Source organism: Bactrocera tryoni, chromosome 1, assembly GCF_016617805.1.
Source record: "Bactrocera tryoni isolate S06 chromosome 1, CSIRO_BtryS06_freeze2, whole genome shotgun sequence".
Classification (NCBI taxonomy): Eukaryota; Metazoa; Arthropoda; class Insecta; order Diptera; family Tephritidae; genus Bactrocera; species Bactrocera tryoni.
The window spans coordinates 30,654,472-30,679,635 of record NC_052499.1 but is presented as its reverse complement, the minus strand read 5'-3'; the positions used below and the strand labels follow the sequence as shown (position 1 = coordinate 30,679,635).

The 25,164-nt window shown below is 39.2% G+C and overlaps 1 pseudogene; it reads right to left on the bottom strand.

Annotated features, from left to right (window-relative positions):
- Positions 1-1,822: 1,822 nt before the first annotated feature.
- Positions 1,823-23,574, bottom strand: LOC120766589 (annotated as a pseudogene).
- Positions 23,575-25,164: the final 1,590 nt, after the last annotated feature.

The window sequence follows — 25,164 nt, the reverse complement described above, 5'->3', positions numbered from 1 at the left end:
CCGAGATGATAACTTTCACCCAAAAGTCCGTCGGCATGTTTAAGTGCTCCTTTGCGAATAAAAGCAGCTTTATTGTTGATTCACGTTTTTTGCGGCAAACTCTGGTACTGAATCCTGCAATATTTAGCGATCTACGAACAGTGAGAGGGTGAACCACCGTACCAAAGTCTTCCTCCAGCATTGCAGCTTTCTTTGATGATGAGGGTTTGGGTTCTTTGTTTTTATATCCTTAACTATCTCCCGTTTGCCCCGTTCTGATAGCGCAGGCGGTCTTCTACTTCTCGGTTGATACTCACAGTCTGGATCATTTTTAAAACAATTAATAATACCGGTAATTGTGCTGCGGGAAAGCATAACTGATAACATATTTCCTAAATAGTATTTTTCTGTTCATAAGCATACAATATAATTTTACGCTCCCCAACGGTCGTTTCTTTTCGTTTTTGGGTAATTTTTATTTGCACGCGGCGTTTTAAAGCTTTCTCACAAAAATAACGGGAATTTCTAGTAACATATCATTTTCAGAGTTACCATATTACATGAAATCAAATATAATAAAAGTTAGAGTGCCCAAATTATTATTATTTTTTTATAATTTCTCTCCATACGTATATGTAGGTTTTTTTGCCAAAAAAGGCAAATTTTTAAATAATTTATTTTGGAATCAAATACTTTCAATGGAGTTGTAAATTGCAAGAAGAATGCTAAAAAATGTAACAAATATTTTCTGCTTTTATTTGCCTTTTCAACATTGTATTGATCATATGACGGTGCATTTTGTTCATCAGTGTGTATTTAGAGCCCGGATAACCAGTGCAGTATCGGCACTTTGGTCTCCATTCTATCCAGTCGCTAAGGTGGTCAAATTGTGTAGATATTCTTTTATAGCAGTTTGATTGGGAAGGATGTTGGTAAATAACCTTTTGCTGAAGAGATCAACCCCTAACGTTGAAAGGAGTGATTATATGTTTTCCTTGGTGTTGTTTAAGTTGCGTTGATAAGCTCATTAGCAATATCTAACTATTGACAACAGAGTAATTAATTCACCAGTATACGATGCGTATAAACCATTGATTTAAGCGGTGATTGATTTTGTAGACTTCTAGCAGCGTAACCGCTAGATCAACTCTTTTCATATGTTTGTTATAGCATTCAATAATACCTAGACGAGATATAAACTTTTTATCTTTCCTACACCATCGCTCATGGGATTTTTTTCTATATACTACATAGTTAGAAACCAGTTGAACACCCTTATTGTCACAACATCAAGTTGTACGTTGTCCTTGTTTCATTTTTCAAATCAATTTATTTGCAAAGGATTGCAACAACGACTGTTTTGAACATTTTTGGGGGAATGTTTACTTTAGTATCCCATTTTGAAGGGGTTTTGCGCAAAGGGGGCTGGGGGCTTGCTACCCCCCTCATTTGAAAGGTAATGAATGGAGCGTTTGAATAATAGCACCCTTCCCCCCCTAGGACCACGGGGGGCTCTAGGGCAGCCTCCTGAAAATGGTGTAAAATCGTAGTTTTTCCATACAATTTTCACTAATTATAATAAAATTTATGTATTTTTACGCATAGAGTGTGACTCTATGTTTATTATTTTTATTATTTCAATGAATTAAAGTGGAAATCCACTTTATTTAAATAATAAAAACACTGAAAATTAAAAAATTGTATATGTATCGGTAATAATTCATACAACTAGTTGAAGTACCATGATAACCCAACCAACCATTTATAAAAGACCCCCTAAATAATAAAATTGGGTTTTCATTTGTATGTTTGAGTTTTTTTATTTCGTGTTATACACATATTTAATAACACCCAGTAAAGAAATAAATGGGTCTGTATTTTTTTTGTATTTCCCGCCTCCATAAAAACTCTACTACAACATCAGCAAAGTTTGCCGGATTATTATAGTTATCTTTATAGAAAAATCTCTTCACTACACGCCAATGAGACTCGATTCTTTGGGTGTGTGTGCCATCCTCGGCGACAAATGGATTGTCAGGGTTACTATGATTAACTTTCTCATGTATGTAACCATATTCAGGAAGGCATTCATATGCGCGCCAAAAATCCGTCCTTATGGTTGTTCCCTCGTTTACATGTTTGCGAATAAGAGGGATGAGGACCTCAGCGGATCGTATATTGTCAGGGCACACCTCCAGTTTGAGGTCCTCACTGCCATCCTCTATCATTCTCAGCACCCAATGCCCTTCTACGCGTCTTCCTGAAAAAAAGAAAAGTATTTGAATAAACATAATTGCATTATATATAAATTATTATTATTACCTTTGTTGTATTTGCGTTTCCCGAATTTACTTTCGTCAATCTGCACTACCTTACCTGGACCACCAATCTTCCCTTTGAATTCTTGGTGGTCTAACTGAAATATAACTACCGCTTCCCTGCAGTAGCTATACCAGTCGGAGATAGTGGCAGATGACAATTTCTTTCCAACGCTCGCATAATCTTCCCTATGAATACCTTCCCGAGTAAAGCGGTGGGCGAAGCAATACATTAAGTAAAACACCTGGGGAAAGCTTAATTTCACTCCTTCAAACCACGTGCCCGCTGCCCTTGAAATAAGGGACTTCGTCTTACAATTGCCCCTAGAGCATTTAAAGTACCCTACTGGGTGGCGTTTGTGCAATGCCAATTGGGTTTTGTGAATGGCACTAAGCCGGCTTTTTGGCAACAGACCGTATACCTCGGCAAATGCTACACACAATTCACGTGAGCCCAAGTATTTGACCATTTGGACTATATTCCACTGCTGGATGAAATATCATCATCTTTGAAAAAATTAGATATTATTTTATATAATACTGTTTTCAAAGAAAATTTCAAAGCTCCCGGAAAAGCGCCGCAGGCGAAAATTTGAAATAAAAAATCGCCCGATTTTTTATTCCAAATTTTCATTATTATTTCAGTATAATATATTATGTACATTGAAACAAGCGCCGCAGGCAAAAATTTGAAATAAAGTATCGCGCGATTTTTTATTCCAAATTTTCGTTATATGGACGTAATATATTGCCCACTTTTCAGAAAGCTAAATAACGTATTATATTTACCTGATTGGTTATTTGACATCATTATAAAGTTATTTTATTTAATTAGATTAAAAATTTCCAATTGCGAAAGCACGTTTTAAATAAGGCACGCGAATAAAGTATAATAAAAATTTTAATACCATTGACATTACAACCAACAATCATTTTTTCGATAATACTAACGTATTACTCCACTATTAAAATATATAGCATAATAAGCGTGGCCCTAAGGATGTGAAAATGTGCGTTTTTTGCTTACTTATACCTAAAAAACAAATTAACATTTAACAATAAATTTACATTTAAACCAAAGTTTAATTCATTGGCTATCCGTGCTATATAAATTTAAATAAATCCGTGCACGCATTTAAGAGGAATAAGCAGTGGAAATGAGATACTAAAATAAACCCAACCCCATTTTTGCCTATATGCTGAAATATTAGGTAGTCGAAAAAGTCGTTTCGTATATTTCTAGTCAAACTTCAACTTATTTTTATACTCTCGCAACAATGTTGCTAAGGAGAGTATTATAGTTTTGTTCACATAACGGTTGTTTGTAAGTCCTAAAACTAAAAGAGTCAGATATAGGGTTATATATACCAAGGTGATCAGGGTGACGAGTAGAGTCGAAATCCGGATGTCTGTCTGTCCGTCCGTCCGTCTGTCCGTCCGTCTGTCCGTCCGTCCGTGCAAGCTGTAACTTGAGTAAAAATTGAGATATCATGATGAAACTTGGTACACGTATTTATTGGCTCCATAAGAAAGTTAAGTTCGAAGATGGGCAAAATCCGTCCACAAAATGGCGGAAACCGAAAACCTATAAAGTGTCATAACTAAGCCATAAATAAAGATATTAAAGTGAAATTTGGCACAAAGGATCGCATTAGGGAGGGGCATATTTGGACGCAATTGTTTTGGAAGAGTGGGCGTACTAAGTTTTTTGTACATTTCTCGGAAACTACTATAGCTATGTCAACCAAACTCTACAGAGTCGCTTTCTTCAGGCATTTCTATATATAGTTCAAAAATGGAAGAAATCGGATAATAACCACGCCCACCTCCCATACAAAGGTTATGTTGAAAATCACTAAAAGTCCGTTAACAGACTAACAAAAAACGTCAGAAACACTAAATTTTACGGAAGAAAGCTGCACCCAGGCTTTTTTTAAAAATTGAAAATGGGCGTGGCCTCGCCCACTTATGGACCAAAAACCATATCTCAGGAACTACTACACTGATTTCAATGAAATTCGGTATATAATATTTTCTTAACACCCTGATGACACGTACGAAATATGGGTGAAATCGGTTCACAACCACGCCTTCTTCCAATATAACGCCATTTCGAATTCTATCTGATGCCTTCTCTGTATAATATATGTATAAACATTAGGAACCAATGATGATAGCGGAATAAAACTTTACAAAAATACGGTATTTGAAAAATATATAAATGACGTATAATGAAATCTCGATTATCACTTTATCATGCGAGAGTATAAAATGTTCGGTGACACCCGAACTTAGCCCTTCCTTACTTGTTTGTTTTTACATTTAAAATAATAAATAAATAAAGAAATATGTACCACTTTCATCAGTGTAGTAAATTGAAATTTCCAGAACGGAAGCGTGCGATCCATTGTTGTGCTACAGAAACTGATACAGCATCGTCTTTTTATAAAATTCACTCATTATTTTCATTCATTTTTGAACAGCTGTAACTTTTTTTCAACTTCCCCGAATTTAATTTTCTTTGGTTAAATGAAGCTTAAAATCTCACCTTTCCAACGCTTTTATTGGCTTCATCTGAACCACTAAAACCAAACAAATATTTCTTACCAAAATAAAAACAATATAAACGATTGATCTTATAAAACAAATAAAATTTAAAGCCAGTCAGACAATTCAATCTATTTTATGTTTCCTTTTTACCTTCTGTTAGAAATTACTTATACATAAGTGGATAAAGCATCTATAACGCTCAGCTTAAAAAATCGAAATTTTGGGAATTTTTAATTGCTAATAGGTTGGAGGATGGAGTCATCTGTAGAAGTTCACGCAAGTAGGAAAGTTCTCTGATCGTCATTCACTTGGGAGTGGCCAGAAACGATTCTTTTACATATGGCTCAAGCAGCTCACGACTTCCGGTCTTTGACCAAGTATGCTTTTCGTAGCCTAAGAACATCCATTTGAAGGCGAGCTAAAGTGAGAAGGCGAAAATCCCCTCCACGTAAAAACACACCCCCAATGAAAATTAGCAATCAGCCTCGGATGAGAGACCCGCCTTTTGATGACGATCATGGCAAACGAAATAAGGACTACGATTTAAGGGCACGCACTTGGAATGTCCGGTCCCTTAATTGGGAAGGTGCCGCTACCCAGCTGGTTGATGTTCTCGTTAGACTGAAGGCTGACATCACCGCCGTCCAAGAAATGCGATGGACGGGACAAGGACAGAGGCGAGTAGGTCCTTGTGGCATTTACTACAGTGGCCATATAAAGGAGCGCAAATTTGGAGTGGGATACGTGATGGGAGAGAGACTCTGTCGCCGAGTACTATCATTCACTCCGGTGAATGAACGTCTAGCCAAAATCAGCATCAAAGCGAAGTTTTTCAAGATATCGCTGAGAAGGACGATGTGACCAAAGATGCCTTCTACGAGGACTTGGAGCGCACCAATGAGAGCTGCCCCCGTCTTGGCGACTTTAACTCCAGGGTGGACAAAGAAGGAATCTTTGGCACTACGGTCGGTAAGTTCAACTTCCACGACGAAACATCCCGTAATGGATCGGGGCTGACCGACTTCACCGGGGCCCAAAATATGGCTGTCTGTAGTACTAGATTCCATCATAAGAAAATTTTTCAAGCCACCTGGCTGTGCCCGGATCGAAAAACCGCCAACCAGATCGATCATGTTGTGATAGCCGGAAGACACGTCTCCCGTGCTTTAGATGTGCGAGCGCTCCGAGGTAATAACATCGACTCGGACCACTATCTTGTTGCAGCTAAGATTCGCACCCGCCTCTGTGCAGCAAAAAACGCACGACAACAAACACAAGAAAGGTTCGACGTCGAGAAGCTGCACTCACAACAGACAGCAGAACGATTTTCTACTCGACTTGCACTCCTGCTCTCTGAGAGCACTCGTCAAGAACTCGGTATAAGGGAACTGTGGGACGGCATTTCAAACTCCTTCCGTATAGCTGCAACCGAAACCATTGGTTTCCGGAAAACACAAAAGAACAGCTGGTACGATGAAGAGTGCCGTGTCGCACAGGAGAGAAAACAGGCTGCCTACTTCGCAACGTTACGATCGACCACAACACGGGCGGGATGGGATAGATACCGAGAGTTGAAGCGAGGCGCATTTGCAGACAGAAAAAGAAAGAGGCCGAAATGTGTGAGTATGAAGATAAGCTATTTGATAAGCTGATCGACTGGAGTAATGCTCGAAAATTCCACGAAAACATGCGGCGACTAACAGAAGGTTTCAAGACCGGAGCATACTCTTGTAGAACCCCCAAAGGTGATCCAGTGACCGATACCCAAAGCATACTAAAATTATGGAGGGAACACTTCTTCAGCCTGCTGAATGGCAGTGAAAGTACAACGCCAGGAGAAGGTGAACCCGATTCCTCAATCGATGACGATGAAGCAGACGCTCTACAGTCCGCCCATGGAGAAGTTCGAATAGCTATTACCCGCCTGAAGAACAACAAAGCGGCGGGGGCCGATAGATTGCCGGTCGAGATATTCAAACACGGCGGCGAAGAACTGATAAGGAGCATGCATCAGCTTCTTTGTAAAATATGGTCGGATGAAAGCATGCCCAACGTTGCTCTGCTTAATCCACAAAAAGAGAGACCCCACAATGTGCGCCAACTATCGTTGGATAAGCCTCCTCAAAAAAAAGACCCGTGAAAGGAGAATCGACACACACCACCTCTTCGTCGATTTCAAAGCTGCTTTCGACAGCACGAAAAGGACCTGCCTTTATGCCGCGATGTCGGAATTTGGTATCTCCGCAAAACTAATACAGTTGTGTAAACTGACGTTGAGCAACACCAAAAGCTCCGTCAGGTTCGGGAAGGACCTAGACAAGGAAGCAAAACAAATGGGTCTGGCAGTGAACGAGGGCAAGACGAAATATCTCCTGTCATCAAACAAACGGTCGTCGCACTCGCGACTTGGCTCTCACGTCACTGTTGACAGTCATAACTTTGAAATTGTGGATAATTTCGTGTACTTAGGAACCTGTGTAAACACCACCAACAATGTCAGCCTGGAAATCCAACGCAGGATAACTCTTGCCAACAGGTGCTACTTCGGACTGAGTAGGCAATTGAGAAGCAAAGTCCTCTCTCGACGAACAAAAGCCAAACTCTATAAGTCCCTCATAATTCCCGTGCTGCTATATGGTGCAGAGTCTTGAACGATGACAACAACTGATGAGTCGATGTTGCGAGTTTTCGAGAAAAAGGTTCTGCGAAAGATTTATGGTCCTTTGCGCGTTGGCCACGGCGAATATCACATTCGATGGAACGATGAGCTGTATGAGATATACGATGACATTGACATAGTTCAACGAATTAAAAAACAGCGGTTACGTCAATGTTGTTCGAATGGACGAAAACACTCCATCTTAAAGTATTCGACGCAGTACCCACCGGGGGAAGCAGAGGAAGAGGAAGACCTCCACTTCTTTGGAAGGACCAAGTGGAGAAGGACCTGGCTTCGCTTGGAATATCCAATTGGCGCCACGTAGCGAAAAGGAGAAACGACTGGCGCGCTGTTGTCAACTCGGCTATAATCGCGCAAGCGGTGTCTACGACAGTAAAGAAGAAGAATAGGTAATTCCATGCGTCATGTGCTGAGTGTACTTTACAAATTTCATTCGGTTAAGCCGTTTTTTAGATACGAGTGAGAAAAGTTTGAAAAACGCAGTTTTGAGAAAAACGCTTTTAAAGTTTAAAGTTCGCTTAAACAACAGCCGAACAGCTCCTTTTTCTATCACCTGTATCTTTAAAAGGATTTTTTAAAATCACTTTGCTGTCGTATTCCGCCTTAATTGGTCCATAATTTCAGTTCTTGTTCAAAATCACTGCTATCAATACTTTTGCTTTCTTCTTGCTCAACTCTTTCTTGAACAATTTCTGCGATGTCTTCTAAGTTCAATTAATTGGCGAAATCGGACAGCAACCACGACTAATGCTAAAGAAGAAATCGGAATACAACTTTGCACAGAAAGTGTCTTTCAAGTCTTGGAAGTTCATATTTTAGGACATTTTATTGTTGGTTTTCCATTACGCCCATATGCTTTAAAAATTCAGATTATTTCCGGCATTAATGAATGTAATATGTGGCAATTCCCATATATGTAAATGTGTTTAAAATCGTCTTACAAGTATACCTTTTATATAAAATATACTAAATATGAAAACTTGAGTACCTAAACTCATTTTATTACAATAATATCAGTGAAAATATTTGAAAGAAAGGAGAAAGAATTTTCTACATAATACTATGACTTGGTGCTAATAATGGATAAATATGTAGTTTGTTTTTTCTCTAATTATCATATACCTAAAATATTGATGATCAAATGGAAAGGTGAATTTTGTCCATTTCATCTCCTTCAAAGTCATCCCCTCCCGCTACAATACACTTATGCCAACGCATTTTCTAGTCATCATAGCACTTTGTAAAACCCCGTCGTGAGGGCCATCAGAGCCGTCTTTGGTTGATATAAATGAGGAATTTGGGTTTAGCGTACCCAGTAGAATTGTACGAAGGTGTTACAATGATGCTCAGTTGTTTGGACGAACGAGTCAAAAAAACCCATTGATGTTGAAAAGAAACATAAGGGGGCGGCTAAACTTTGCTAAAAAAAAATCTAGAGAAGGTCGCCAAATTTTTGAAAAGAGTACTTTGGAGAGATAAAACAAATGTGAATCATATTGGATCTGATGACAAATTATTTGTCCACCATTCCAGGTACGGCATTGGACCATTGGGGAGGACAGATGGTAGAACAGACCTTTTCATACGTCAACATTCTCTAAGTTACTATGGAATCATTCGCGTTCGAATCGATTACTATGAATAGGAAAAGTCCCGATGCAAACCCCATTGAAATTTTACGGAGCGACCAGTGGCGTAGCTACAACTTCGGGCGCCCGGGGCCAAGGATGTTCTGCCGCCCCCCCCTTTAACTACCTACCTACAAGTTTCAGGAGGTGGTTCAAACAAAAGTGAATTTTTACAAAATACCTTCGATATTAAATATATAAAATTTAGGAACTAGAAGCCACGCAAATTCTGAAGTTCCAAAATTCTCACAATACAGTTTTTGAGGAAATTGGTAGTAAATTTACAAGACATCTTATTAAAAGCCATAGAAAAAACCCATTTTCGCCCTATATCTTGTACACTTTTGACACAATTTACAGGAATTTTTGCCCGAATTGGAGTTTTTAAATACCATTTTGCCGCCCCCCAAGACGTTGCGCCCGGGGCGACGGCCCCCTTAAACTTAGTTTTATTACATGCTCCAAGTGTGCTTTTTCTCTATACCTACTGTATATATACATATGCCTACGTACATCTCACGCTAATTTTATTCACTGTTCTTAAAAAGTTTGGGAGATTATAGATTCTTCTACTGCACCAGCATTTATTTTTGACAAACACAACAACCCCCCTGCTATATGCCTTTCTTTATCATGTTGCTTAAGCTGAAGCTATTTCAAGCTTGGACATGCTGGAGCGATGGTAGAGAAGCGAATCCGCGTTGCGTTCGTCGAATGCATAGTGTCGTTTGCTATTGTTCGTAGTGTCATTGAATAAGCCATAAGAATTTATTGGCGAAAAGCGGCAAAATTGGTTTAGTTACGGCATTGCATAGTCCACTTATGTATGAAGAATGCGGCCCCTGCGTTGCGGATGCATCACCGTTCCACGATATTCAATATGAACAATTGGAGCTTGATGCGACAATGTTGTCACATTCGACCACTGCCATCAAACAATGCATTGCTGTCCACATTCGTACGGACCAGTAGTAGTAGTACCGCAGTTCCATTGCTGCTCCAATCAACTTATGGTCATCTCCTAGAAATTGTATTGCAAGCAACGCCATGCGCGGATATGTATGTTCAAGTGTACGGCCAATATACAAACGTCCGTCTTTACATTCATTTATTTTTTTTTCAGTGATGTGTAACTGTGCGCTCATTACTTATTTGGGTGCAGCTCATATCTTTCAACCAATTCCTCTAGAAATACTTCAAAGTTACAGTAAGATGAATGCTAACTATGGAAATATGCGTCGCCGAGTATGACTTTGGATTGCACTGCACAAATGGATCGCTTTGCAGATGCTCTAATAACTATCGCTAATACATAATACTGTGGAACATTTTTGGGATTATTGTCTGGGGGGTGAGAAATTCCAAGTCAGGGTGATGGTACTAGGTCAGTATAGTAAAACCCTGAAAGGGTTTGGCTTTCGTGTGTCAGTTTTTTTTATGACCTTTTAAATTATTTCCTTATCGTTTGTTACCAATAGTACCTTGCCTGACTGAAACATATAATAAAATGAAAACTTCAACTAATATTGGTGCTAAAACTAGAATTTTAATTGTGGACGGCTGAAATAAAAGATTTGGGAATGTCGAGCAAGTTCATTTGTTGGCTGCTGAGACCATTTTAGATCCAAGATTTAAAAAAATTCATTTTGCTGACCAAGTAGCTTGTTCACGAGCAATAAATAGAATCAACACTTCAATTTTAGATAATATTCGGCAACAACTTCCACAAAATAATATTGAGGATGTCGACGCAATAGAAGGGACAGATAATGATATGAAAAAAGGAATTTTGGGATTTTCATAAGTTGCTTGTAAAAAAGCAACTTTCTATGTACAATGCACTTGCACAGGAAAGTCAGGGCTTGAAGAATTCAAACATTATTTATCGCAAGCAGTTGTGCACTTAAAGTATGACCCTATACATTACTGACAAGAACAAAAAAACTCAATTTATCACCACGTTCACTCAATAGCCATGATGTATATGAGTATTGTGGGATCATCTGTTCCTTCTGAGCGCCTTTTTTCAATAGCCGGAAACATCGCAAGTGATGAGCAAAACCGCTTGGATCCCATTAGACTTGACAGACTGTTGTTTTTAAAAAGTTTAAATATTAAGCATTGGGAACTATAAGCTAAATTATATATTTGCTTTGTAACCTAAAACCTTAAAACAATTTTGAAAATAAATGTCTCGTTCTATCGGATTTGAAACTTTGATATGTGAATAAAAATAATTGTTATTATCGAAGTCCCTGACTTTATTAATTAAAGATCGTTAATTATAAGATTCGTCTTATTTTTAATAAAATTGATTAACACCTATATTGTAATAGAAAATTGTGAAAAAGATCGATTTTTTGGAAATCGATACTTTAGATCTCGATTTTTTTCTGGATCGATTCATCAGGTCACGATTCGAATCGATTTAAAAATCGATCTTTTGCGGAACGAATCGCCATCCCTACCGGAATACTGGCGGCCAACGAGCTAAAACACTCGTTCGACATGCTTTTTGGACCGTACAACAAGCTGTATTGAAGCAGAAGGAGACTATTTTGAACAATATACCGAAAAACCCATTTGTTCTGTTTTTTAAGTCCTGTTTACTTTGGAACGCACCTTGTACGGCTCACTAAAGCTGTGCCATCCGTAAAAGTTGATGTCAATACATTATTAGCTGGTGGAAGATCTGCTGTATATATGATGTATAGAGTTGGGCCTAAAACACTGCCCTGTGGTACAGCAACCCTTATCTGTTGTTCATCAGATATGAAATCTCCCACTTTTACCGTAAATTGTCTATTTTTTAAATAAGACTCCAATGTTTTTTATACAACCCTAAAGGTAGAATATTTTTAATCTTACATATATAAAAGGCCTTCACGCCACACCTTATCAAATGCCGGAGCCAGGTCTAGAAATATAGCTGAACACTACTCTCTGTGCTCAAATGCTTTTCTTATTTCGTTAGTAATTCTATTTATTTGCTCTATCGTGCTATGTTTTTCCCGAACCCCGAATTGGTGCGTTGTTATTATATTATTTTCGTGGAGGAAAGGAGTCATCTTTGATAGTAACATTTTTTCATACATTTTAGAAAGACAGGGTAGAAGACTGATTTGTCCGTATAAAGAAGGTTGTGTTAAGTCGTTCCCAGGTTTATCTATCAAGACAATCTGCGACTTTTTCCATGAATTAGGATAGTATCCGAGGTTAAGAATTGCATTGAAGAATTGAAGAGCAAAGAGAGCATTTCTACAGCAATATTTGGTAACTCAATTAGTATTTTTGGGGTAATATCATGTTCTGGTGACTTTTTGGGTTAAGTTCTTTTATTATTCTAATAATTTCAGAAGGTGAAGTCTTAAAAGACTCGAGTGACTCGTTAAGTGTGTTGGGTAAGCTGGACAGCTCAAAGTTATTCTTTGAGCAATTAGGTTGAAATACCTTTTCTAGGTGATTTTCAAAACAATTAGTCTTTTCCTCGTCACTTCGAGCCCAATTTCCACCCATGTCTCGTATAGGCATGTTGGAATCACTTGATGGCTTCAAGAACTTTTCGGCTTTCCAAAGGGAATTTTGCTAACTTGAATTTGGACACAGATATATAAAGATATACATTTCAGTGTTGAATTCTTCCTCACGTTTAAGCGCTTTTTTTAATTTACGTACAGCTGATTTCAATTTAAGCTGAGTAGAAGGGGAGTGATTTATCTGCCGGTCTCGTCTTGCACGCCTTTTTTCATTTACAAGCTTTTCTATTTCTCTATTAGAGATTTTTCTGAAACCAAGCGGCTTATAGCTTTTGTTTGGTGTTGCTAAGACAGCGTTAGTTACTATATCATTGAGTTCTCGTATGCTTTCCTCAATATCTCTTCCTGTACTTATTTTGTGCTCAATATTATTGTGGCTACTCATGTAATTTTTATATTTTAGCAAATTCGTTTTATAAGATGTTAGACCCACTTTTGGAACAACAAATATGGGCTGTTCACATAACTTTATTAGTACAGGAGAGTGATCACAAGATAAATCAGTGCATGTATCAGCTGTTATGTGCGATTTATCTATATTTTTAATTACAGCAAAATCTATTAAATCTGGTATTTTGTTACGATCAGTAGGCCAATATGTCTTACCAGGAGGTATTATGTCAAGGTTATTGTGCCTATTTATAATATAATTACCAGTTATCTATCATTGAGTGCGGTCAACATCCAAGTTTGCTCCGCAATTGTGACAATTTGCAAATAATCCAATCTGTGGTAATTCGTGGGTGTGTGCGCCGTCGGAGGCATTGATGTTGTCAACATGTTTCACATTGATTTCCTTGGATTAGTGGTAGCAATTGGTAAAAATCATTCAAAACAAATCACATATTTAAACGAAGATTGTTTTTTTTTTTTTCAAAAATAAAAAATAATTAATTTTCGCGGGGGTAAAAAAGTGCACATCAGCTGTTTCTTTTACTCGTTATTTCTGCGTATATTAAATCAGCTGTTCTGTTCTAACAATTTCCAATTGCAATCAGCGCTGCCATACTGGTCAAATAAAAACAAAAAAAAGAAAACTTCTAATACCCAGTATAGAAATCATTAGAAAATAAAAATGGCTAAACCTCTTCATGAGGTGACGCCGAGAATAAGTCTCAGCTCATTTAGAGTAAGTAAAATAAGAGAATTAGAAAAAAATAACTCACTTATAAATGAGAAGCTTAGAACTTTGGAAGCGATGTGCAAACAGTTGCTTAAAGATAACATAGAATTAAAAAGAGAAAACGAAGAATTAAAATCTAGTAAAAGCAAGCATGTGAGTGTTGAAGCAAAACCTTTTAGTTTGAATGTAGATAAAATACTATATACGAAACCGATGAAGATGAGCTAGCTAAACAAACTGAGTGGATACTCAAAAAGAAGCGCTCTTCAAAAAAACGTAAAGCTGATGCTTCTGCAATAATTATTAGTCCTTCGAAAAATAAAAATAAAGAGCAGGCGGCCAACAATGATACTAAAACCCACCGCCCACCTCCTATTATAACAAACGACGTAAAGAATTTTAATAAATTACATTGTAATATTACAGATCTAATAAATTACAACTTTTTAATAAAGCTTTTGAGCAACGGCGTCTACAAATTTATTGTCTTCGATGCAAATAATTATCGCACAATAACAAAATACTTATCTAATGAAAATATACCTTGGTTTAGCTACGAGAGTAAACATAATAGGCCAATAAAGGTAATGATAAAAAATTTACACCACTCGGGCGACACAATCTATTTTAAATGATCTAAATTTACAAGGTTTTAATATCATAAATGCAATTAATAAGATTAAATGGAAGACTAAAGAACAGCTAGATATGTTTTTAGCAGTATTTGATGCTACCGAAGACATTAAGAAAATTCACCAGATCAAAACCATTCTTAGTACCGTTGTCAAAGTTGAGCCTGTCAAGCTTTTGGACATACAAAAAACTTCTGTGGTAAGCCATTGAGGTGTGTGAAATGTGGAGGCAAACATCCTACTGTAGATTGCAGAAAAGCTGAAAAAGACCCTGCTAAATGTTGGAACTGCGGCGATTCTCATCCTGCAAGCTACCGTGGTTGTGTCGTCGCAAAAGAACTGCAAAAACTTAGGGATAAAAAATGGCAATTCAGTTGAGGGGAATGCCAATGCTCCGACGAACAAACACAAGAGAAGTAAAATCCCTTCCTTCCGTTTCTAAAGTTTCATTTGCGCAAATGGCTAAACAAGGCCATACAAATATAATAAAATTCAAAAAAGTAGTCCGTTATCCCAAATTTTAGATAAACTAAATGAGCAAGAAAAACTATTTAAGTCTTTTAATCAGCGGCTCAACGCCCTTGAGTACCACCTACAATTTATTGATGAACTCTTTGAGAATACGAGGTGTGTTCAAAAAGTATCGCGAATCTTGTGTTTTTTAAAAAATTATTTATTTATACATGAATATCTATTTTGTCCCCTTCAAAGTAATCCCCATGAGATATTATACACTTGTGCCAACGGTTTTTCCAATCTTCGAAGCACTTCAAAAAATCATTTTTTTTTTTTTATCTTCTTCAGCTCCTCCTTCGATGCCGTCTTTATCTCGTCAAGAGAAGCGTAACGCCGTCCTTTCACGGGCCTCTTCAGTTTAGGGAACAAGAAAAAGTCACAGGGGACCAGATCTGGGGAATACGGTGGCTGCGGCATCATTAGTGTGTTGTTTTTGGCCAAAAAGTCGCGCACAAGCAACGATGTGTGAGCAGGGGCGTTATCGTGGTGCAAAAGCCAATTTTTGTTCTTCCACAAATCCGTGCGTTTCTGGCGGATTGCTTCGCGCAAATTGCGCATAACTTGCAGGTAATATTCCTTATTGACCGTTCTTTCCTGTAGCAAGAACTCATGATGCACCACGCTCCAGCAATCGAAGAAAACTGTCAGCAAAACTTTCGCGATACTTTTTGAACACACCTCGTAATGCTATGGAACGTTAATGGTCTTTCCAAAAGTAAAATTAAATTAGAAGTTATTCTACAGGACAGAAATATTGATATATGTCTATTATCTGAAACACATTTTGCGAACTATTCATTTTTAAAATTTAAAAATTTCGGCAAACTCAGCACGAGAAGGGAGCGCTATAATTATCAAAAGCAATACTGAACACTGCGAAGAAGATCCGATTAAGACGGCAGAAATTCAACAATTTCAGTTAAATTACACAATCACCCATTGTATCTCATTGCTCTGCATAGTCCACCCAGACATAATATAAAAATAGAAACGTATATAAATTTATTAAAAAAATATGACGGAAGGTACATCATTGGTGGCGACTTTAACGAAAACACACTCATTGGGGATCTCGTTTAACTACAACCAAAGGTCGAGAATTTCTCAAAGCTATAAAAGCAGTTGGATGCAATTTTGTTTCTACAGGAAGACTCACTTTTTGGCCTACAGATAGACAGAAATTCCTTCTATATAATCAATAAACTACCGAAACTCAATTAATGTATTAAAGATTGCTCAGACCTAAGCACTGACCATTCCCCAGTGCTACTAACTCTGTATGAAAAGCCATTTATTTCGGCAGCCAAGCCAACGTTATGTAATAAACACTCTAATTGGTATAAATTTAAAAGTATAGTAAATAAAGTCGACCCAAAGCTTAAGCACATATCGACTGGTATTGAGTTGGACTGTGAGGTTGAAGATTTCACAAAAATAATTCAAAATGCTGCGTGGAAGAGTACACCAAATACCCGCGTGAATCTAAGTGGAACCAAATACCCAAAACACATCTTAGCAAGTATCCATAAAAAGCGCAAGCTTCGACGGAGATGGCAGCAAACTAGGTCCTCTGTTCTCAAAACTGAGCTTAATAAATATACAGCGAAACTAAGAACACAGATTAAACAGTTTAAAAATTTTTCCTTCAAAACTTATCTGGCTAAACTCACAGCTGATAAATCCACCGACTATTCACTCTGGAAAGCTGCAAGAAATATTAATAAACAAATAAAACATTTAGCACCATTAAAACCAAACGAAACTGCATTGGCCAAAACGAATGAACAGAAAGCTGCCGTATTTGCAAATCATTTGAGAAACACATTTACGCCTAACGATGGGTTTGAGATAAACTGTGAAAGTAGTTGGGTGGATCCACACATTAGCACTTCTCCTGTTGCTATTAAAGAAATTATAAATCTTATCGGGAACACAAGACTCAAAAAAGCACCTGCGAATTGTATAAAAAAACTTGTAAACAAACTAAGATACGTGTCATTGCTTTGGAAAGTATCTGAAGTCATAATGATACCTACTAATTTCGCTGCTGCCAGCTTTATCTAAAATCTTTGAGAATGTACCTATAAATAGGCTCAAAGCAATAATCGCTCATAAGCACCTAATACCAACACATCAATTTGGCTTCCGTGATCACCATTCAACAATTCACCAGGTACACCGAATCGTTAATTTCGTTGAAAATACAATCGATAAAAAGAACGTTTGTACGGCGGCCTCTTTGGACGTGTCTCAAGCTTTTGACAAAGTTTGGCATACGGGTCTACTGCTCAAATTGAAATACATGCTACCCAAACAATTTTGTGAAATAATTGCTTCATACTTAAAAGATATTTAGATACTTCCGCATTAAACAAACTTGCAACCGATAGAAGCGGGTGTTCCCCAGGGAAGCGTGTTGGGGCCAATGCTTTATTTGCTTTTTACCAGTGACCTCCCATCTGATTCTAGTTATATGAGCGACAGTTGCGGATGACACAGCTTTGTTAGCAGCAGTATTCGACGAGTGCAGACAGCAGTCAACGCAATTACTAAGTGGGCATCTACATAAGTGGCGCATATAATCAATCGACACTAAATCAATTCATGTCGACTTTACCTTGAAAAAGCCGGCATATTGTCCAATTTATATACATAAATAACATTTCTATACCTTATCATAACAGTGCTATGTTCCTAGGTATCACCTTAGATGCTAAGCTACGCTGGAAAGAGCACGTCAAAAAAAAAAGGAGCGAGCTTTATATGAAATTTGGCAAACTGTACCACCTAGTTGGCAGGAAATCCACGCTATCAATTCAAAACAATTTGTTAATATATAATCAAGTTCTTAAGCCAGTTTGGGCCTACGGAGCCCAACTATGGGGTTGCTCAAGTCAAAGCTGCATTGCCAGCATTCAGGGTTTTCAAAGTAAGGTACTAAAGTGCTTAGTTAATGCTCCTTGGTACATTAGATTTGCTGACCTGCTCCGTGATCTAGGCGTGAATTCAGTGGTAAATGAAATCTCCAAAATAGCAAAGTCTCAAGAACTGTGCCTTAGACAGCATGTTACTGACGAAGCCTCCAGACTCATCGAAACTGCTGGGCGAGAAATCCGGTTGCAACGCAAGAAGCCTTCTGACCTAGTAAGACAACAGTAGCAGAAAATGTATTTCTTAACATCTAGTAAGTATCTCTCCTAATTAATTAGACAAGAATTGATGTTAGTATTTTATAATAATATACTAGGTACAATGTAAAATAATAATAATAATAAAAAAAAATAATAATAGTAGTGTGATACAGCTGTCGTCCTTTCGGATTAATTAGTCGTGAGCCCCAATACGTGTGTTTTGCATTGTAATCTCCACCTGCTAGAAATCTATGGCCTAGTGTTTCAAAACAGTCTTTGGATTGGATGTCTGTAATTTTAAACCGAGGTGGGCAGTATATGGCCGTCAGGTTTAAGTCCCACAGCGATTTTTTATAGTTATTGTTGTAGCTTGTAATTAGCCTGTGGCATAAGATTCTAATGCGTGGTGATTTTCCTAACCAAACTGCTGTTCCTCCATGTGTTTTTGTTTTTCTTCGTAAGATGAGTTTCTGATAATAGCATTACATCAACATTATTTTCATCCAGAAATCTAATAAGTTCCAATTTATGTTGGTTAACACCGTTAGCATTCCATATCGAATCGTATTTTACATTGAAGCCATAAATTGTGTCATACATTGGGTAAGGTTGAAAATCATAGTTTCAACGCTTCCATTTGGTTGATTTTGGGGCAATTGCATTTGTGCAGTATTGCCTTTCACCACGTTTGCACAGCTCCCTTGTGTAGCATTGTCTTTAAGATTTACTGGGTTTGAAATATGGACGGGGATTTCAATATCTTCATTACAAGGAATATTCAACATTTCGTTACGACGTGCTTGAATTTCGACAGACAGTTTCGTTTTTAAGTCTTTAAATACAGGGTAACCCCTATAGTTGGCAGTGTGATTTCCCCCACAATTACTACATTTTTTATTTAAATCCTCTTTTTTAAGAGTACATTTGGATGTGGACGCCACGCAGTCACTTCGTAGGACGCATTATGATTTCGTGTGTCTATACTCTTGGCAGTTTGTACATTGTACTGGATCATTTCTTTTATGTAATATTCTGCGATGGAGCAGAAATTTTAGATTGTAAATCGGATGTGTTTCGTTTTTCTTTGGTCGATTAGAATTTGGCATCAATTCTATTTTAAATATTGTTTGCGGGACTTTGTTCCTGATAAAAATATTTACTACTGATTTTATGCTAAAACCACCTTCTTCCAATGCTTCTTTAACGTCGTTAGTGTCTACCGAAGACTCTATACCTTTAATGACAACAAATAGGCCTATTGAGCTCTTCAGTTGGTAAGAGTAGTAATTCTTGTTATTATTTGATAAGAATTTTACAACATCTATGAAACTTTTTTCAGTGTACGTTTGAATTTTTGTTTAATTTATGCTACCTTTTTTCAAGGGCACTATGTGAAAATTGTGTGAAAATAAATATAATAATATTGCTTATTTTGGAAACCAGCGCATTTGAGCTACGCTGACGCACCTTTGCATCGTCGTTAGGCCCTTTGCTCAGTAAGGCAAATCTGTTGCTATTAAGAATTTCTGCCTTATTACTATTTGGAGTGCCTGGTTGAAATTTTTTGGTATTGACCGCTGATTTAATAGGACTCGATTTCCTTTTTACATTAATGTAGCGATGAATACCTGTCTGAACTGATGGCCCTTTTTGCTTGGTACATTTTCACCCTGCATTTTGTTTTCCTTCGTTGTCCGTGTGCTTGCTGGTACCTGCATAGAGGCTGCTGTCAGTGGATTTGTTGTTGCCCGATTGCTGTTTACTGCTGCTTCTGTTAACTACGCTTGTAAAGTTTCCCTTTCAGCTGATCGCTGCGAGTTGTTCTTATTGGCTCGACAAAGCTGATTGACAACGCTTTTGCTGGTGAGGCTGCGAAGCACTCATTATTATATTTATTTTTGTTTTTATCTATTTGTTAATGTTTATTATTAATAGTTTGTGTGCACTGTTTTCTATTTGATTGTTTGTCTTTATATTATTATTATTGTTTATTTACCTTGTTCAAAAATCAAGATACGCGGAGCGAATTCAAAAACACGTCCATACATCTTCAAGACTTTTGAATATTGAGCAAGATTTGAACAATTAATTTTAAGAGAAAAAGGTAACGAGTTACATACATACATGCCAAGCAAGGAGAACTGATTGCTGTTATTTTCCAGCGATGGATGGCTTCAAAACTTGAAAGAGGGCTCATAGTATACGCCTTTTTCAATCTCAGGGGCATATTATCTTAGTGACGGAACTAGTGGAGCCGTTCAAAACTAAGCTACATACAAGCTAAAATTCAGGAAATTGGAATCCGGGAAAATCCTACGTTTCTAAAATGGTAAAAGAGGCAATGGGAAACAAATACGAAAAGTTTATCAGCACCAAATCGTAGGCGTTGATTTGGTCCAGAAGGCTTTTTGCGTCAAATCATGCGGCACACAAACCCAAAGCTTTAAATTTTTTGAGATTTTTACATTGAGCCGTTTAGCCACGGGAATGTGGTCGAAAATCGACCATCGGCCGAAAACGATACTTGCTAACGTGAAGCAGTGTTTTATTAGAGTTTATCTTTCAAAACGTTTATTTTGTTCAATTTTTCAATTTCACAGTACATTTTTTTTTTACAATAAAAGAAGGATACACGTCATAAGTAAGTTTTGAAAAACTTTTCTTGAAAGTTCAATATTTTATCTTTATATTTCATGGAATTGATTGAAGCACAAAACATGCATTTATATGACGAATGTTTGTGACAATTTTGACAACGACGAGGCTTCTCTAATTTGTTAATGCCATGCCCAACTTTGTTTTTACGAACACTCTCGAGAGCGGCGTCTTTGGATTTTCGAACAGCTGTTGACTGTGGAATACAGTGCAATACAGCTTTCGGTGGTGCGTGACATTCCCTTTTTTCATATTTGACAAGATCACAATGAATTTTCCAAGCGGTCACCATTGCAGCATCAAATCCGTTTGTTATCAATGGCCAATACCACTTTTTTCCTCGAACGCGAATTCCGATAATTGCTCATGGCATTATCGAAGAGATCAACACCACCCATTCGATTATTGTATGCTCTTACGATGTGTGGCATATCAATATTTCTTGCCGCCTTTCCATCGCTTCACACGATGCAGTGGTTCAATTGCCTCATGATGCGATGCAATGGTCACAACAGAATTGTCGTTCCATCGGCTATCAGCACATTATTGTTTCGATCAAATGTGTAGTCTAACCAGCCCCGTTCTTTCTTCCTAGATGATTAGATGTCAGTAAGCTTCGCTTTATTCGTACGATTGTCACGAACTTGTCAAACGCAACACAATGTTCACGTGGATCGTCAAGTTGTTTCAAAAACTTTAGTACGACCATTTCACCTAAGCCACAGTTTTTGTATTCGGGTTCTCGATTCTCATTTGCACCGCTGTACGGAATGAACGAATACAAATAGCCATCAGACGAAAAGAAATCCCAGTGTTTGAAGCCAAATCGAACGGGTTTTCCTTTGATAAACATTTTGGAAGAATGACGGCCGTAGTAAGCAATAATCTGCTCATCGATTGACAGATTGTGTGAGAATATGCCAAACTGAATGAATTTCTTATTCAAACGAATGTTCCATGAGGTCACTTTGGCGAACTTATCAACGGCATCGATTGTATGATTATCACACACATGGAAGTACTACTTTATTAGATTGAAACGATTACGAGCCATTCAAGAGAAAACTCAAAATTTCACTATTAATATTTTATTCAAGAACGGAATAGATTAGATTAGATTTATTGACGAGGAATGCACCGCGACCTTTGGTCTATTGTGCCCTCTCCTAAATAACATGGACTCACTTAGCCCCAGCACATTGATGAAATCCAATATTCTACCGGGTGCTAGTGAGTCGATGCAATCCCTGTCCGGAAACATGGATCCGAGGGCCTTAATCTTGCGTCTACAGACTGCTGTGCAGTCGATCAGCAGGTGTTCCGGTGTTTCAGGCTCCATGTCGCAGAACCGGCAGTTAGTGCAAGAAGATAGGCCCATGTTATACAAATTCCTATTTAGCTTGCAGTGGCCAGTATAAAATGCGATCAGTAGCCTCAGTTTATTCCTGGGGAGGTTGATTACAAATTTGAACCTGTTCATGTTGTACCCTCCCATTAGCAACTTGGCATACGCATGCCGTGAGTTCGTTGCCAATGCTCTTTTCTGCCCACTCCCTCTTCTTTGCGGAGTAGCTCCTTTATGGTATGGGGACCCACCCCTGTAAAGGGTTCAGGACCTACCATTTTGGTGGAGCCTGCGGAGTGGGCGAGCACATCTGGCAGTTCGTTACCGGCTATTCCTGGCACCCAAATTAGGTGCACCTGGTTTCTTTCCGCAAGGCTGTTCAGCCGTTCTCTGCACTCCTGCACTAGAAGCGATCTGATCTCGTAGGAGAAGATCGCTTTTACTGCCGCTTGACTATCTCTGAGTATGGCTATTCGCTCATTGCGATAGTTGCGATGGAGGTTTATCTCTATGCACCGACTTATGGCAAAGACTGCTGCCTGGAAAATGCTCGGAAACTCTCCCATAGGTATGGAGAGCTTGGTGCGTGAACCGGCGATCCCTGCACCGATTCCTTCCGACATTTTTGAGCCGTCGGTGTACCACCTCAACGTACTATTCCTCAGTAACAGCTCAAGGTTGGAGTCGTTCCACTCATCCTTGCTTCCGAGGGTGACCTTAAACTTCTTAGTGAAGTTAACTGTTTTGGTAGTGCTGTCCTTCGGGAGGAGGGCTAATGGTTTATTGCCACTTATCTTTCCCATCCTCTGGGACGAGATTACCTTGCCTTCGCCACACCCCTCTGCCGTTATTTGCAGAAATATGTGCTTAGCTACTTGACCAATAACCAAATGAAGCGGCGTAAGTTCAAGTAGGACCTCCAGTGCTGCCGTTGGACAAGTGCGCATTGCGCCCGTCATGCAGACACAGGCTAGCCGCTGCAGCTTCGATAGTTGGGTTCCTACTGAAGCCTGCGACACTATTGAGGCCCAGGTCACCGCCCCGTACGTGATTATCGGTCGTACAATCATGGTGTACAACCACCTAACGATGCTTGGCTTACAGCCCCAGGATTTTCTTTTTGTTGCTTTGACCAAGGTCAGGTCTACATGCTGCTTCCACCGCAAAGTAGAATTCAGCGTGAGACCGAGGTATTTGACCTTATTGGTCATCTCTATCTCTCTGCCCCCAAGTGTGAGATTCCTGAGACCGGATAGGGACCTGCGTCTCGTAAACGGGACTATGGTCGTCTTGGAGGGGTTGATGTTCAATTCAACCTCCCTGCACCACCCCTTTGCCAGGTTTAGACCTCTTTATATTAGGTCGCAGAGAGTGTCTCATATTTGCCTTTGGCTATAATTACAATATCGTCCGCATACCCTTGGCAGCGGATCCCATTGTCCGTTAGCAGTGCTAACAGGTCGTCTACGACAAGACTCCATAGTAGGGATGATAACACACCCCCCTGTGGGCTGCCTCTTGTTGTGCCGATACGAATTCTTTTATCTCCTACTCTGCAGCTGGTGCGCAGTACGGCTTCTATCCATCTACGCACCGGTGCTGCAACATTCCTTTTCTCCAGTGCTCTGGCTATACCTTTATGAGACGTGTTGTCACCTTCGATGTCCAAGAAAGCGCAAAGCATCACCTCCCCATTCTCCAGTGAACTCTCTATCTCAGAGGTTAACTGGTACAGAGCAGTACTGGTAGATCTGCCCGCTCTGTACGCATGCTGAGCCGCATGAAGGGGTGCCCTCTTCAGCGCTTTCGACCTTATTTCATTGTCCACGATCTTCTCCATGGTTTTTAGTAGGAAAGAAGTCAGACTGGTTGCCCTGAAATATTTCGCCAATGAGTAATCTTTCCTTCCTACTTTCGGTATGAAGATCACCTTCGCTGTCCTCCATACTTCAGGGATGTACGCCATTGCGAGGATCTCTCTCAGCAGCCGAACCAGGTATGGCAGTAGAAACTGCTCCCCCTGCTGTAACAGCGCTGGAAAGATGCCATCCACTCCCGGAGACTTGACTCTCTCAAACGAGGCCATTGCCCACCTGATCGAGTCCGCCGAATATAGTTGTTTGGCGATTCTTCAATCCTCGCGGGATGGCCTGTGTTCGATCACGGGTGGACATTGGTCTTCCCGAATAGTCTCCGGGAAGTGCGCCCACAGAAGCTCCGTCGCTCTGTCTTCTGCGCTGGTGGTAAAAGTCCCGTCACCTCTTTTGATTGCTATTACTACGTCAGTTGTACCTCTAGCCAGAGCTTTATGCAGCCGAGCCGCTTCTAGTGTGGAGGTGACATTTTCGCAAAATCTCTTGAAGCTTGCCTGTTATGCAGACCTAATCTCCTTATTATATAAGGTAAGGTAGCTCCTATATTCTTCCTAGACCCCCGTACGTTTCGCTTTGTTAAATAGGCTCCGTACTTTTTTCCGAAGGTCTGCAATTTTCCGTGACCACCAGAGACAGTTTCGTCTGTCTGTGGGCACTTTTAGAAGGCAACTGTCATGATAAGCATTGATAACAGACCCGTTCAGCTCAGATAGCCTACTGTCAATTCCTGGACATGAAAAGATATTATCAGTCTGCCCCTTCTTGCTCAATTCCTCACTTAGTATCTCCCTAAAGGTATTCCAGTTCGCCTTCCGAGGGTTGCGTCTAGGGGGGAGTTGTCTGACCTCTACCTTTAGCGTGTACCTTACAATCCTGTGGTCTGTCAAGGAGGGCTCCGTTGAGACTCTCCAATGTGAGACCAATCCGTTCACGGGCTCATTGCTCAAGGTGATGTCCAACACCTCCCTCCTGCTTATAGTTATGAATGTGGGTTCTCACCCTACATTCTCTATCTCTAAGCTATTACCTAATATGTACTCTAAAAGAGACTCACCTCTTGCGTTGCAATTTGTACTGAACCATTCTAAGTGGTGGGCGTTTGCGTCACAGCCAATAATTAGGGGAAGCTTGTATCTTCTGCAGTGCTCCACCAGCCTTTCCACCACCTCCGGGGGTGCCGTGGATGCCTCCCCTGGA